This window comes from Sciurus vulgaris, assembly GCF_902686455.1.
Source record: "Sciurus vulgaris genome assembly, chromosome: 18".
NCBI classification, from domain to species: Eukaryota; Metazoa; Chordata; class Mammalia; order Rodentia; family Sciuridae; genus Sciurus; species Sciurus vulgaris.
In genome coordinates this window covers 41,501,682-41,518,426 of record NC_136479.1, presented here as the reverse complement: position 1 = coordinate 41,518,426, position 16,745 = coordinate 41,501,682, and the positions used below count along the sequence as shown (strand labels likewise).

The window sequence follows — 16,745 nt, the reverse complement described above, 5'->3', positions numbered from 1 at the left end:
TCCATGACTTCCACAATTCTTGGTTTCTGCACAAGATCAAGATATGACTAAACTGTTTTCAGGGCCTGCAAAATTTATTCAAATTCATAAATAGTAAAGCCACGGATGTTGTCAAAAACCATGCACTGTATATTACTTCTATATTAAATATTGAGAAGGAACAAATCATTGAAACAAAATTTCATGGTTTCTGGAGCTAGAGAGGAGTTTTAAAAGGGAATGACTACAAATGGGTACAGGGTTTTCTTTCAGAGTAAAGGAAAAATTTTTATAGACATTGATGTAGATGCACAACACTGTGGATAAACTGGTTCCCTAGAATTGGAACTGAACACTTCACAAAAGAATTTTGTGGTGGATAGATTAAACTCAACAAAGTTCTTATAAAAAAAAAGTACATGAAATGAACTGTGCTGAGGAAGGTATAGCCCACTCACTAGACCACATGCCCTAAAGAGTGATGCCTTTTTATTGCTTTTTTATCTGCAGAGACTAGCATAGGTGTGAGACTTACAGACTGAGTGAAGACTGGATACTAGGAATGGTCTTTGAAGCAAACACTCAAGTCATTAGAACCAGCTAGGCTTTGGTCAGCTCTGATTACCACAAAGTATGAGCCCACATTAGACATGATTTCACAGGTATGAAATTTGGTAATTCACAAAACTCCCATATCTGTCCCAGTTATTTGATAATTATACAAACATATAAAAGTTCTATGAGGTGGGAAGGCCAGTTCACTATCCCTGAACTTAAAAAAGGGAGGAAAAAAACCTTCTAGAACTTAGCAGTTCACCCTGGGACTGGGCTGAAAATGATATCACAACACCAGAGGCCAAGCACAAATTACATTTTGCCACATTGCCACCCTTGTGGGCAAGTGGAGATGAACAATGTTACAAGCATTCAAAAAAATAACCAGAAGGTTCCATTCAAGGTCTGAGGTTTATCCCAAAATCCACCTCTAATATACTTTGGCTTTAAATCACCTGGTCGGGTTTTCAAGATGGCGGCCTAGAGGGTGGCTGCATTTCGTTTTGCTCCAGGACTCAGGATTCAAGAGAGGAGATATTGGGACGCTTGGGACCAACTCAAAGTAGCCGGGTGACTCTCACCCCCTGGGGGGGCATCCCGGATGGGACGGGGGTCCCGGAACGCAGGAAACTTTGTGAAGTAGAACTGCCGGCGAGACACCCCTCCCCCCGCTGGAGCAGTGAACTCGGACAGCTGGGAGCGCCGTAGAGGAGGCCGCTCGGCACAGCGCTGGGACTCGGAGCAGCCACTGGGGCTCCGGCAGCTGCCCGGGGGAGGAGGGGCGGGGAGAACTGTGTGGACTCAGGACACCGGGGCCTGCCCTGAGGAGGAGGAGAGGAGCGTGGCCACTTGGATTCGGAGAGACTGCACCAGAGCTACAGGCGGTTGCCAGAGGAGAAGCTGTGCGGCGAGCTGTTTGGAATCAGAACAACGCTTCTGAACACCGGGGTCTGCCCTGAGGACGAGGAGGAAGAGGAGCGGCCGCTTGGATTCGGGTGACTACACGGGAGCTACAGGCGGATGCCAGAGGAGGGGCTGCGTGGCGAGCTGTTTGGACTCTGACCACTTCTGAACCCTGGGGCCTGCCCGGAGGAGTAGGAGAAGGAGGAGAAGGAGCGCGGCGGGTCGTTTGGACTCGCAGTGACTGCATTAGTGCTCCAGGAGGCTGCTCAGAGGAGAAGGCGAGTGGTGAGTTGTTTGGTCTTAAAGTGACAGCTCCTGAACACAGGGGGGCAGCCTGGAGGAGAAGCGTGGTGGGTCGCTTGGTCTTGAGTGGCCGCACCAGAGCTCCGGGCGGTGCCCAGAGGACCCGTGCAGCGGGTCACGTGGATTCAGAGCCACTCAGAGGGACTGCTCCTGAACACCCGGGGGGTTATCTGGAGAAGGAGGAGGAACGGGGAGGGTCACTTCGACTTGGAGTGATTGATTGCCCCGGGCTACGGGTGGTTGGTGGGAGGAGGAGGCACGAAGTGAGTTTCTTGGACTCCTAGTGACCGCACCGGAATACTGGGCGGCTGTCTGGAGGAAGAGGCCTGTGGCGGGTCTCTGGGACTCAGAGCGATTGTTCGGGGCCACAGGTGGCTGCTCAGAGGAGGGGCCACGCAGCCAGGCGATTAGGTGCAGAACAGGGTCCCAGGATCTAGGAGGCTTCTGGGTGGAAGAGCCGCACAGAGACAGGCTTAGGGCGGAGCGAAGGATCCAGGCCTATGGGCAAATTCTCTGAGGAGGGGCAGCCTAAGGAGATTCATCTGCGAAGGGTGAGGCTCCCAGGCCCAGGAGGTAGGGCCGGGCCCCTGGAAACTTTGCAGAGGAAGGCAGCCCAGCCCAGGCAGTAGCTGTAAATTGAGGGGAACCTCTAGGAGGAAACTGACCAGCGAGACCTCCCCACTGGGTGAGTCTTCCCTGCCTGGTGAGGTTTCCCCACAAGGACGGTAAAACCAGAGACACAGGCCCAAACAGGCCTTGCCTCAGCCCACAGCCTAGGTCCCCTTTGGATGACCATTGGTCAACAAGTGGAGGCACCTCTGCCCACTAGCAGGGAATATACCCCACCTGAAGGCCACCACTCCTAGAGAGGCAGCTTCCTTGTGGAGCACCGCATTATCAACTTCCTCCAAGACTTCAGCCTACTGAAGGCTAAGAGGGGATATATATAGAAATCTTCAGGGACATTGTAAATCAACAGAGGAAATCTGCAATATCTCAGCGGTCCACTGATATCTGAACAACATGAGAAAACAAGGAAAGAAAATGCTGCAAACAAATCTAGATGTTACATCAATAAAACCCAATGACAGCATGGCAGAAGAAATGACAGAAAAGGAGTTCAGAATGTACATAATTAAAATGATCAGAGAAGCAAACGAGGAGATGAAAGAGCATATGCAAGCATTGAATGATGAGATGAAAGAGCAAATGCAAGCATTGATTGATCGCACCAATCGACAGTTAAAAGAGCAAATACAGGAAGCAAAAGATCATTTCAATAAAGAGTTAGAGATATTGAAAAAAAACAAACAGAAATCCTTGACATGAAGGAAACAATAAACCAAATTAAGAACTCCATAGAAAGCATATCCAGTAGGATAGAACACCTGGAAGACAGAACCTCAGACATTGAAGACAAAATATTTAACCTTGAAAACAAAGCTGAACAAACAGAGAAGATGGTAAGAAATCATGAACAGAATCTACAAGAACTATGGGATATCATGAAAAGGCCAAATTTAAGAATTATTGGGATTGAGGAAGGCCTAGAGAAACAAGCCAAAGGAATGAACAACCTATTCAATGAAATAATATCAGAAAATTTCCCAAATCTGAAGAATGAAATGGAAAATCAAGTTCAAGAGGCTTACAGGACTCCAAATACACAAAATTACAACAGACCCACACCAAGGCACATTATAATGAAAATACCTAACATACAAAATAAAGACAGAATTTTAAAGGCTGTGAGAGAAAAGAACCAAATTACATTCAGGGGGAAACCAATACGCATATCAGCAGATTTTTCAATCCAGACCCTAAAAGCTAGAAGGGCCTGGAACAACATTTTTCAAGCCCTGAAAGAAAATGGATGCCAACCAAGAATCTTATACCCAGCAAAACTTACCTTCAAATTTGACAATGAAATAAAATCCTTCCATGATAAACAAAAGCTAAAAGAATTTACAAAAAGAAAGCCAGCATTACAGAATATTCTCAGCAAAATATTCCATGAGGAAGAGATGAAAAACAAAGAAGCAAATCAGCAAAGGGAGGAATTATCCTAAAGGAATTGTCAAATAAAGGAGGAAACAAGTTGTGTCCACACATGCTTTTTTGAAATGGTTTTAAATATATAAATATATGTGTCTTTAAATGCCCCATATTTAGACAAAATCAAAACTCTTTTACTGATCAACATTCCTTCATTCCATAGAGGTAACCACTGCTAACATCTGGTTCATACTTGAGTTTTGGTCTGTACTTGGCATACAGTTTTTTTTTTTAATAAATGTGGAAATGCATATACATGCATAGATATATTGACATTCTTCTTCTTCTTCTTCTTCTTCTTCTTCTTCTTATTATTATTATTATTATTATAATACCAGGAATTAAACCCAGGTGTACTTAATCACTGAGCAACATCCTCAGCCCTTTTCAATAATCTTTTGTTTGTTTTTGAGACAGAATCTTGCTAAATTGCTGAGGCCAGTCCTGAATTTACAATCCTCTTACCTTGAGCATACAAGTTGCTGGAATTACAGGCATGCACAGAAATTATTGTGCCCAGCAGTTTATTATTTTTAAGATGCCAAATTGGAATCACAGAGTAGCATTGTATTCTTTCCATAACATGATGCATGCTTTCTAAATTATTTTTACTAAGATGATATTTAAAGTAAAATTTACTCTTTTACTGCAAAGTTCTGAGTCTTGGAAAGGACTGACAGTTATGTAACCATCCAAATAACCATTATATACAGCAGTTCCATAATGCCAAAAAATCGCTCTGTGCTCTTTTGCAGTACATCACTTACGCTTCTTGAGTTGTGGAATTTCATTGATGTCATTACATAAGTCTTTTAACAATGTCTTCTTCACGCATTGTAGTCAGACCTGACACCAGGGTTCATACTGACATATTCATGGATGCCTATGACATGATTTGATCCACGTCAATCCTCAGTACTTTTGCTTTTTCTCTCCTCCTCCCTGTCTCACTTTCCTGACTCTATTCTACTGGTCTTCCTTCTATTTATTTATGGTTTTAAATTGTTCTATTATACTCATACACAAAAGCAGAATTGATTTTTAATAGATTCATACATATGCATATCACAAATTGCTCGATTTAGTTCCGTAGGTCCTCCCATTTCCAATCCATCCTTCCTCCTACTCAATTTTCTTCGTGTACTCTGCTGTTCTCCCTTCTATTTCCATGAGATTCCCTTTTTAAATTTTATTTTTTTCTCTATTGTTCCTGCATTATGAAAGAATGTATTTGACCCTTCACTTTCTGACCCTGGCTTATTTTACTTACAATGATAGTCTCTAGCTTCATTCATTCACCAGAAAATGATATAATTTCATAATTTCTCTTCTTTATTGCTGAGTAAAAGTCCATTGTGTATATATACCTTATTTCTTTCTCCACTTGATTTTTGAGGGTCAACTCGGCTGGTTCCATTACTTGGCTATTGTGAATGGCAATGATATACATGTTGCTAAGTATGTGTCACTGTAGGATATTGATTTTAGATGTTTCAGATAAGTACTCAGAGGGGTAGAGGTGGTTACAGGGTGGTTCTATTCCTAGTCTTTTGAGGAATCTCCATGCTGCTTTCCAGTGATTGTACTGCTTTACAGTCCCACCAACCATGCACAAGTGTACCTTTCTCTCCACAACTTTGCCAGTGACTCTTGTTATTTGTATTCTTGATCATTTCCATAAAAACTGTGGTGAGATAAAACCTTAGTGTAGACTTGATTTGCATTTTCCTGATTGCTAAGAATGTTGAATATTTGTTCATAATTTGTGGCCTTTTTATTTCTTGTTTTGAAAAATATCTGTTCAGATTATTTGTCCATTTATTGGTCATTTATTTGCTTATTTAGGGGGCTGTTAAGTTTTCTGGTTCTTTATATATTGTGAATATAAATACCCAGTCAGAAGAGTCGCTGGCAAGTGTTTTCTCCCACTCTCCAGGTTCTCTTTTTAAGCTTTTATTTCTTTATTAAAATATATTTTATTTTTACAGACACATTTTTGATTCATTGTACACAAATGGCATACAACTTTTCATTTCTATGGTTGTACACAATGTATATTCACGCCATTCGTGTAATTATACATACATATATAGGGTAATGCAGTCTGTTTCATTCTACTGTTTTTCCATCCCCACCCTCTCCCACCCCTTTTACCTCTACAACATCCAAAGTTCCTTCCTTCTTCTCTTTCCCCCACCAACCCCCATCGTTATATATTGTCATACATGCTCTTATTTTTTCACTGTGCAGATATTCAATTTGAGGTGATTCCATTGATCAATTATTGGTTTCACTTCTTCAGTTTGAGGAGCAAAAACAGACCTAAAATTCATATGGAATAATAAAAGACCCAAAATAGGCAAAATAATACTGAGAAATAAAAGTGATGTGGGTGGCCTCACAATAAATGGTTCAAATTGTACTATAGAGCTACAGTAACAAAAACGGTGTAGTATTGGTATAAAAACAGAAATGAATACTGATGGAATATAATAGAAAACACAGAGATAAATACACATACAGTCATCTGGACCTTAACAAATTTTCCAAAACACATATGTTGGAGAAAAGATAGCATTTTAAACAAATGGTGCTGGGGAAACTGGGTATCCATATGTAGAAGAATAAAGCTAGATCCCTATCTCTTTCTCTTTCTAAAAGTCAATTTAAGGTGGTCTAAAGACCTAGGAATTAGACCAGAAACATTGGAAGTGCTAGGAGAAAATATAGGGTCAACACTCCAACATAGTGTTGGCATACAGGCACCATCCACTTCATTTTAATGTATAAATTGAAAATTTATTTTATTAATTCCCCTTATGCTTCCTGCTATATAATGCAGTTTCTTTGGTCATGCAGACTACATGTTTGAGAACAAAACAATAATCTTCAGTTTTCTTCATAGGAAATAGCTGCTTTTCTAATTATTTTCTGTGTACTTCCTTAAAAACCCAATTCAACACACATAAACCCCATGGCCAAGTTTCTTAATCCAAAGAGGCAGAATTTCATTTCTATCACTTTCTTATCATCAACATCAACACTCCTACTACCACTACCAAAAAAAGAAGTTGCTGAGTAAGCAAGAGAGGTGGCTGTGTATAGTTTTTGTCAAACCATATTTCATTATTACCTTCCCCCCAAGGACATTTTTTAGAATTTTTAATCTACTGATCCCCACTTAACAGTGGAATGTGAACATTTTAATATCATAAATGTTGTCTATATCTGTGTATATACTATAGTCCTGTGGAGTCTCCCACACCATTTCAACATCTATGACAATTTTGTCCCAGAGTACCTGTTTTGAGACACTTTTTTACAATGCCATATCTGCTGAGAATGCAAAGCATATTGTGATTAGAGGAAATCTGAAAAATCCCTTCCTCCTCTGTGAATCTCCTGATCCAAGCCAAAAAAATCTGTCATAAGCAGAGGCTCAGCCTTAATGGGACATCTACAGAGCTAACCCAAGTATAGATATGGAGTAGTTCTCAGGTCTCTACACTTAGAAGGATTTTTATACCTCACCCATGCTTGCTATCTTAGAGAAATTCATATTTCTACCCTTCTTTATCTTCAGAGGTCCTCACCTTCCTGTGAGGTACAAGCAGTTCCATCCTTCCATGAATTATGTTTTCATAAAAGATAAAAGAATCACTGACTTCAGACAGCTTCTGCTTCCAGTCCTGCCATGAACCTTCTCTGAGGAAAAGGTAAGGGGCACCAAACTGAGCTCCATACTGCAGGATGAACACAGGGAAAATACATTAACCCTCATAGCAGAAGGTTTCCTGGCATATTTGCTGCAGATTGGCCACCAGCAACTCAAAGTGCTGAGGAGGCAGGTTCTCTCCAGGGCTCTGGCAGTGGTACTGGTAAATAACTTCTTAGACATCTGGCTCTATGTTTACAAGCAAATGTTTTGTAGTCACACTCATCCATGAAGAAAGGACAGAAATACCTCATCCAAAGTGTTGTTATGAGATTAATTTCAGGTACTAACATGAGGAGCCCAGAGATGGGTTCCAAATGGTGTTATCCATTTTCTGAAGCCCATATTAATATGAATTAATAACTTGAATGATCTTGAAACATAAGCTCTGTTTCCACAAAAATGGAAGATTCAATGGCAGTTTTAGAAAAGGATTTCAAGGTGATTCAGACCTGAAATCTAATTAAAGGTCTGCCTTGGGAGACCAGGAGTCACATAAGTTTCCTAAGAAAAATAGCCAAATTTATGAAACAGATTATTCAGAAAATGGATAACACCATGTGGAACCAAAACTGTATGCCAGTGTCTATTGCCCCTTCATGCTACCAGCAGCAGACATTATTACATATTTTTTTCTTTATTGTCAGTGTGATCTTTTTTTTCTTTCCCAAACTGACACATTGGAAGAGTTGTCTCAGATGCTCATTAAACTTAGAGATTCAGTGTGTCTTCCCCCAAAATTGCCATATTTAACAAGTAAGAATATATATAGGACATCCAGCTAAATTTGAGTTTCAGATAAACAAAATGATATCGCATGTGAATAAAAATTATATGCTGCTTTTTGGTGTACAAAATTAGCTTGGTTAAATGTAATCTGATGGACTCATATATGTGGGCCTTTTTGAAAGAGAGACAAGGTAATTTAATTAGTTGCCCTACCTGTTCTCAGGAGATGCCAGTACCAGTTGTCATACTTTGAGGGAGTTCTCTTGATGTTCCACATGGTTGGAGCCTCCAGGTTAATACAGCCACCACTTGGATCATAAAAGGCCCAGCTGGATCAAGTCAACACAAATTCCTGTGAGATAATCAATATTATTTGAGTTGTTTGTTAAACAGAGGTATAAACCCAAAATATGTGGCTTTATGAACTTTACCTCTTGTAGTCTGTCACCATTGACTGAAAAGGGGATTCTCTTATTCTTGAAAAGTGGAGGAGGGGGAATTGTTATAATTTCAACTGTAGTTTGCCTGAGATTTTATGTGTGAATTTTCATTTTGAAACATTGCATCAATTTGTTTTTGAAGGGATTTCAATGGGAAATGTTTTTAAGGTTTTCACTCTACTCTTAGAATTTATACAGTAATTTCAATCCCCATTTATAAGATGACCCTTCAAGTATAATTGTGCTTGGTAAGGGAATAAGATAGTGCTGCAGTAAGTAGCTCTGTAATCCACACAAATATCCATATTCTTTGAAATCTGTATGATGTGTGTGTAATAAGAATGAGAGTTTTTTTTTTTTTTTCACATCAAGAAGTATTTCTCAAAGAATGTGTCCTGAAACACTTTGTCATGCTGCTGAGATACCCTTTGGCAGGAAGACACTTTCCTTGAGTACATATAGACAGGACTCCTTCTGGAAATAGCATGTATGTACCCCTTTCAGTTCATGGTCTTTGTGGCTATGCTGATGCAACACAGCTGGGTGAATGAGTCTATTTAGTGCTATGGTTTGTTGATATGAAGCCCACTTGTCAGATAATCTAAGTCATATTCTCATGCATAGATTATTTTTATCTGTTTTTCTTGTGAGCATTTTTATATATTTATATTTAATTAATGGAATTTTTCATATGTAAGGAATAAAGGCAATATATTGATTTCAATATAATTATTGTCATAATCCTTACTTAGTTTAGAATCCAGACTGAGAAGAGGGTGTATTTGGGGAGGCTCTTAAAGACTCAATATTTTGTGATCAAGACCACAGAAAATCTGGGGAGACAATATCATAGGAGGTGGAACTATGGACCCATTTTAAAAACATCCCTGAGGGCAGACCAGAACATATACTGGATAAGGCAAATTATGACCAAAAATTCTGAAGGGAGAAGGCCTAAACAGTGCAATTCCTGTTTTATCTTCCCAACTCTCTTGGGAAGATAAATGATTTCCATGATGGAGAAGAAATGAGTGTGTAGAGTGTGTGTTGTCATGGATCCGTTCCATGTAGAAGAATGTATCAGGAATGCAGGTAAGCATTCCCCAGGATAAACCAATATGTGATTTGAATACCTGCATAAGTTTCAGCTTGCTTAATAATATTCCAGTCCTTCTTTTCTGAAATAATTGTGAGATTTCTTAAAAGATATTTTAAAAATTAAAAAAAAAAAAAGCGTTCCTAGGTTTTTAGTCAAGGTATTAGATAGAGGCAGTCTCTTAGCTTTCTGCCAAGGATGGCAAAGTACATAGCATGGTGTGTGAATTTTCTATGTTCGATCTCTGATGGCTAGGTCATATGCAAGAGTCCTAAGATAACTTATGTTGCCTCTCTAAAAGATAACACTCCCCTAGGGTCATTTTTAAAGCAAACAAATTCCTGTTAAGATATACATTCTTTGTTTCCACAACTGGACCAGGATTTGGCTCACTGCTAGTGTCCCAGACTGATTCTTCTCACTGGCACTCATCTTAGATGGTGGCCTGCACTCGGAAGGCGTTCTTTACATCAGAGGAAGGGGAGGGGAAGATTTTTTGTAAGCATTTCCAGTGTGGAGAAACTTGTTCATTGTGGTTACCACAGTAACCTGATGTCATCATGTTGATCATGGTAACCAGGAGGATGTTTTAAGAGATCCAGGTGATTTGGTGAGAAAAGCATGGCCCCACCTTCAGGTGTTTGGATGCACTGAGTTTGTGGGTGCCCTGCTTTGGGGGCTGAAACCACTTGGTTGTTGGAAGATAAAGGGACCCCAGGCCAAGATGCTTCATTCTGCTCTGGGACTCAATGCCCACTGACTGGAAAGGGAGAGAGATGTGGGATCCTTCTGGCATCAGGCAGTGTGATGTCCTGCTCCAGTGTGTCCTGGACCTACTTTCTATGTTAAATCTGGATGAATGAGGAAAAAACAGGGAATGGCCTTCTGTGAACAAAGCTTTCTTCTGTAAAATGGGGGTGGAAATGCTTACCCACAGGCCCACCCATGTGCAAGTACAAAGCCCTGTGGATATTGTGGGATCGCAAATGCCTTTATAAATTTAGACCACTTACTCCTTTTCAAATTTGTACTTAGGGAATAGAGGAGAAAAGGATAAGGAAAAAGTGTGGTGAGAAGTCCATTATACCCTCTGTTTGTTATGATCAATACCCAATAGTATCAGTGTCATTGGGCATTGACCAGTGACTACTACGGTGCCAGGCACATAGTTACTCTTCTAAAACACAGTGATTTCTGTATTATTTTTCTTTCCTGGAAGCTCCTCATATGGCTCATATCTGGTGTCTGAAGGAGACAGTTTCTGAGGATGTGGCTCATGATTGCTGCTCAAGATCTGAAGGGCAGCAGGGCTCAGGAGACCCCCAACACTTCCATCACTGGTAAGATATAATGCCTGGCTCAAGTGAGTTTATAAACCTGAATAAGAGTATATGGCAGAATAGCACACATGAGATTCACAAATAGCCAAGAAGTAGAGAAGTTAATTTTATCTCATGAGGTTTACCCCAACCCTAACCATAACCTTAACTCGAACCCTAATCCTTCACCCGTATGTGGTTCATAGTAGCCCTGGAGGCCCATGTTAAACATGCCTTCTTTGTTTAAAAGCAAGGAATAATTAACTGGGGGAAATGATGAGTAATATGCATTTGCAATTACATCTTTGTGCATTTGCACTACATTTTTTTTGCAGTGCTGGGGATTGAGACCTTACACATGCTAAAAAAGCACTCTTCCACTCTACTACATCTGCAGTCTTCTTTTATTTTGAAACAGAATTTTATTAAGTTGCTGAGACTGGTCTTGAACTTGTGATCATCTTGCTTCGGCTTCCCAAGTAGCTGGGATTACAGGCATGCACCACCAGCCTGACTGTGTTTTCAGTAACATATTCATATATGCATATACATACACATGCAGAAATATATATGTGTATATATACTAACAATATAAACTATAATCAGTGTTTTGCATGTGTGAAATATCTATTTCTCTATATCTATATGCATATATCCATATTCATAGTTCTTGGCTCAAAAACTAGAATTTCTCTTTCCTAAGGCAGGTATTAGAGTGTCTGAGGTTTCTCTGTCTTGGACTTGGCCACAAAGAAATTTATTAACATCTCTGGTCTAATAGGTCATATGACCCTCATGTCAGTCAGAATCCTGCCCCATATGATGGAGAAAGGACTGCTACACAGAGATGCCAAGAGAAACCTCAACAGGCCTTGCTGTGTTTTTCTACCCAGTCTAGTAGGACTAGATCATATGCTTTTTCAGTTACATTTCTCAATGTTCGTCCATGCTTTGATTGTGCTTATATTATGAAACCTCTATAAACAATTCCAAAATGCTGGGTTCAGAGACTTTCTGGATAGCTGAACAGATAAAGATTCCTGGAGTGTGACACCTGGAGAGGAAGCTCCAGGCCTCTTCCCCCATGCTTGTCCTATATATTTCTACATCTATGTCCTTCTTAATATTCTTAATAATTAACTGGTAAATGTGCTTTTCTCCATTCTGTGAGTTGCTCCAACAAGTTAATCGAACCTGAGAAGGGGACTATGCAAACCCTGATTTATAGCTGCTGGGTCAGAAACACAGGCAAAACAACCTGGGTTGATTGGCATCTGAAGTGTGGGATGTGTGGTGTTCAGGATTGAGCCCTCATTCTGTGGACTAAGAACTGAATTCTGTGGAAGAACTGAACTTAATTAAAGGATACCTAGCTAGTGTCCAGAGCTGCAGCATTGCTTGCATGGTAGGTGAGGTTAACTAAAACAACAGCAATAAAAATAAATTCCATGTTCCTGGGGTCAGAAGTGTATTGTTGAGTAAAGGTATGGGAGAAAATGCATTTGAGGTCAGTTTTTTCTCTTTCTGCACTGATTGTGTAAGGGGTATGGAAATATAAATTTTTAGGTTTTCTAACAATTTGAGATTATAATACTTTCCTGGTGACTTATTATTTTACACTTTTTAATGAAATTTTTAAGCAGTGTTAGTTAAAATATTAGCTACTAGATATTAATATTTTCAAAAATAAGAACTAATGTTCAAGTAGAGTTTTCTCTATTAAATGACACATATAAGTTTTCAGTTGTTTCTTAGGTCATAATTTTAAAGGCAAAATTACCAGAGAGGAGCAATGATATTATAAAGTGGTAGAATTTCCACATATTCCATATTCAGTGACAAAAATACTAAATCTATTTAGAAAAGAACCTCTAATATTTTTCCTTTTTCTTATTAAAACAACACTACAAATACACAATTTTCATTCACAAGTTTCAAGACCAGTAATTTTCCATGTATTCCTCTATAATCTGAATTTGACGTTTTGACCTAAAGTGAAATAAATTACCCAGAAAACTAAGAAATTGTTGGTACCTTAAAAAATGTATCATTGAAAGACTGAGCAGAACACACTACTCCTTAACTGAATCCATAACAATAACACCTCCTTTTTTGGATCAATTGCAGGGTGACACACACATGTAACACCAGCCACTTGGACCATTGAGGTGGGAGGATTGCAACTTTAAGGTCAGTCTTGAGTAATTTAGCAAGGGTCTAAGCAACATATTGAGACCCTGTTTCAAACTAAATATAGAAAAGAGCTGGGGATGTGATTCAGTGACTCAGTGGTTAATCACAGCAGGGTTCTAAAGCTGGCCAAAAAAAGATTTAAACCCAACTCACTAAAATGTCTTAAAACTGCCAGAAATTTTTAAAAACTATATTTTGGCATTTTTAGAATCATGACTTGTAAAAATCATTTTATTATAGAGAATTTGTTCACAGCTGTTTAAAAGTTTACTGGAAACTCTTTTTAAAGATATATATGTATTTTATCAGGTACATTATGGTAATTCAGTACATGTGTATAATCTGTAGTAATCAGACTATAATAAGTATTTTCATCTCTTCAACTATTAATTGTTTTTATGTATCAGGAATTTTATTTTGAAACATGCAAAAAAAGATTATTGGAGAAAAATTGCAGTTGACTCTCAGATCTGGGTGTCTCATTTTTTCTTTGACACTACCTGTGTACTATGAAACTTGAAACTTTCATATGTCAGCATATCTAAGAGTTGCATCAGTAGTTGGAATAGATTTTCTCTTAACCATTGTCCAAATTGTATCAGTTAGAGCAGGTCAGGAAGGAATTAGGTAGCTTATCAGAGATTTTGTCAGTTTGTGTTACCATCAGTGATAAACTTGTGGTTATGAATAAAGGAGTAAATCATATTTTGCCTAAGATTTTAGACCCATGTCTTAGAGGAGGTAATGCTAAAGCTTTATGAGTAGAGAAACACTTCCTAGGATGAAAAAGCAGTAAAAAGAGGATATGAAAAAGATTTTACATTCCTTTTAAAATATAGTTTATTATTCTCCATCTGCCCAATGAGTAGTTCCATGTGGCACATGTAAAAAAATAAAGGTTGCTTATGTAGGTAGTGGGAGAAGATGAGATCAAAGAAAGAGATATCTCAGTTGTGGGAGAAGATGAGGTCAAAGAAAGAGATATCTCAGTTAAGGAGATTGGATTTTATTAATCTACACAATTGACCTACATGTCAGACAGTTTTTAGGCAGAATATAATTTCTTATAATGCACTATGTAGGAAAGTTTTGTATATGATTGCAAATGAGCTGTTTCTGAGATTTGAATGGATGATGTTTTGTGATATGTTTATACTTCAGAAGTAGACTCAAAGGGTTGCTTCCACATGTTGAAATGTTAGGAAGAACTGTACCCTCATTTTTTCTACTTTTGTTCAACTCAGGTGGAAATTGTTTTAATAGCTTTTAGGACTTGCAAAAATGTGTTTAATTTACAAAACCTTTAAAATTTTTATCTCCCAATAAAGCAATATTTGTATATGTTAGAAATTGTTTTCCACATTTTGTTGGGGGAAATCAGAAATATAAATAGTTGATTTACAAAATGAAGAAATGATAAACCATTATCATTTAATTATAAATATCAGCACATATTTAATTATAAATATCAGCACATTTTATAATCAAAAATGCAAATATTAATTATACCTTTAGAAATGATTTTTCAGTTTCTTAAACTTTACATCCCTGCTAATATATGTGATCACAGAATGCTATCCATCTAGCTATTCAGTTAGGTACAGGTTCTGTGAATAGACTAAGTTTAGCAACTGAGTGAATCTCAGTACATTAAATTCAACTGTTTGAATTGAAATACCTCTGTTATACTAAAATTTACAAAAAAGTTTTTGGTATATAACAGTCCTTAAGTCAGATCTACTTTGTCTCCTACTATTTATCCTTCAGAAGTGAATTTTTCCCTTTTAGTATTTGAAGTTTTCAGATTCTTCCACTTGGTTAGGCATTTTAAGACCTTTTAAAAAATTAACCATGCTGGGCACAGTGGTACACACCTGTAATCCAAGCAGCTTGGGAGACTCAGGCAGGAGGATCATGAGTTAAAGGCTTGCCTCAGCAAAAGTGAGGCACTGAGCAACTCAGTGAGACTGTGTCTGTAAATAAAATACAAAAAAATTAAACATAAATTTTAAAAAATAAAATATATATTTTAAAATCAATAAAACTCAAGTATATAGAGAAACAGAAAAGTCATTTCATCTTTTGCTCTCTACTTGTTTTCTCCCCACACCTTTTATATGTTTCATTACTTTTTATATGTAACTTTATATGTAATATTTTATACATAAACATTACTTAGTATCCTATTTATCTTTGTGTTTCTCTTTGCAAATGTAAAAAATGCAGATTTTATTTTGGAGCTCTTGCTGTAACTAGACAAGATTTTTGTCTTTAAAGATCTGTATGGTATTTAGTGTGAAAGAAGCATAATTTAGTAAAAACTTGATCCTAGGTTACCCACAGAGGGTGCTGGCCGTGGAGTCGCCCATTGAATCTGGAGCCCAGACAGAGCATGGTGCTGCCCACTTGCCCCAGCCACTGCCATGAAGGTCATGGTGCAGCATGTCACCCAGGCCAGCATCACAGTTGGAGGGAGCCGATATGTGCCATTGGACATGGCATTTGTGTGTTGCTGGGTATTTCACTGGAAGATACACCGAAGGAATTGGAGCACATGGTTCAAAATATTTTGAACCTGCATGTGTTTGAGGATGAAAGTGGTAATCACTGGTCAAAGATTGTGATGGATAAACAGTAAGAGGTGCTGTGGGTCAGCCAGTTTACCCGCCAGTGCATCCTCAAGGGGAATGAGCCTGACTTCCACCTGGCAATGCCCACAGAACAGGCAGAGAGCTTCTACAACAGATTCCTGGAGCAGCTTCGAAAGACCTACAGGTCAGAGCTCACCAAAGATGGCAACTTTGGTGCCTATATGCAGGTACACATTCAGAATGATGGGCCTGTGTCCATAGAACTGGAATCCCCTGATCCTGGTGCTGTGACCTCAGACCCAAGGCAACTGTCAAAGCTTGAGAAACAGCAGCAAATGAAAGACAAGACCAGAGACAGGGGCCCTTCTGAATCAAACAAAGAGACAAATTCCCCCTGAAAAGAATACCACAGTGCCAGCAGCAGGGCAGAGGGTGATGTGTCTTCTGAGCAGGAGCCACAGTCCCTGAAAGCAGAGGACTTAGTGCATTACCATCTAGCAGATCTGGATTCTGAAAAATTCAAGTTGATAAGCACCTACACTGCTTTAAGAATTTGGAACTGAGAAGTGAAGAGGGAGATATACATAAGAAATTGGAAATCTACATAACCCTGCAAAAAACACAGAAGAAAAACAAAGAACAGAAACAAACCCCGAGGACTCTTATGTTTCCTGTAGTTGCTGTGATCTGAAGTCATGGGTACTGCTGAAGAGGCAGTGTGCGTGGCAGAGGCTCACACTCATGCCCCCCACAGAAAGGCTTCACTGGTTTCCACCATGTCTTGGCTTGCTTTTAGACAGGCTGGGCCAATGTCATTGGTCATCCAATCCATTGTGATGAATTCTGCTTGTTCATGATGGATCTCCA

General features: G+C 39.0%; 1 pseudogene across 1 annotated transcript; it reads left to right on the top strand.

Annotated features, from left to right (window-relative positions):
• The first annotated feature begins 15,710 nt into the window (after positions 1-15,710).
• Positions 15,711-16,529, top strand: LOC306649370 (D-aminoacyl-tRNA deacylase 1-like; annotated as a pseudogene). Its single transcript has one exon. The product of its transcript is annotated as a D-aminoacyl-tRNA deacylase 1-like (transcript).
• The last annotated feature ends 216 nt before the right edge of the window (positions 16,530-16,745 follow it).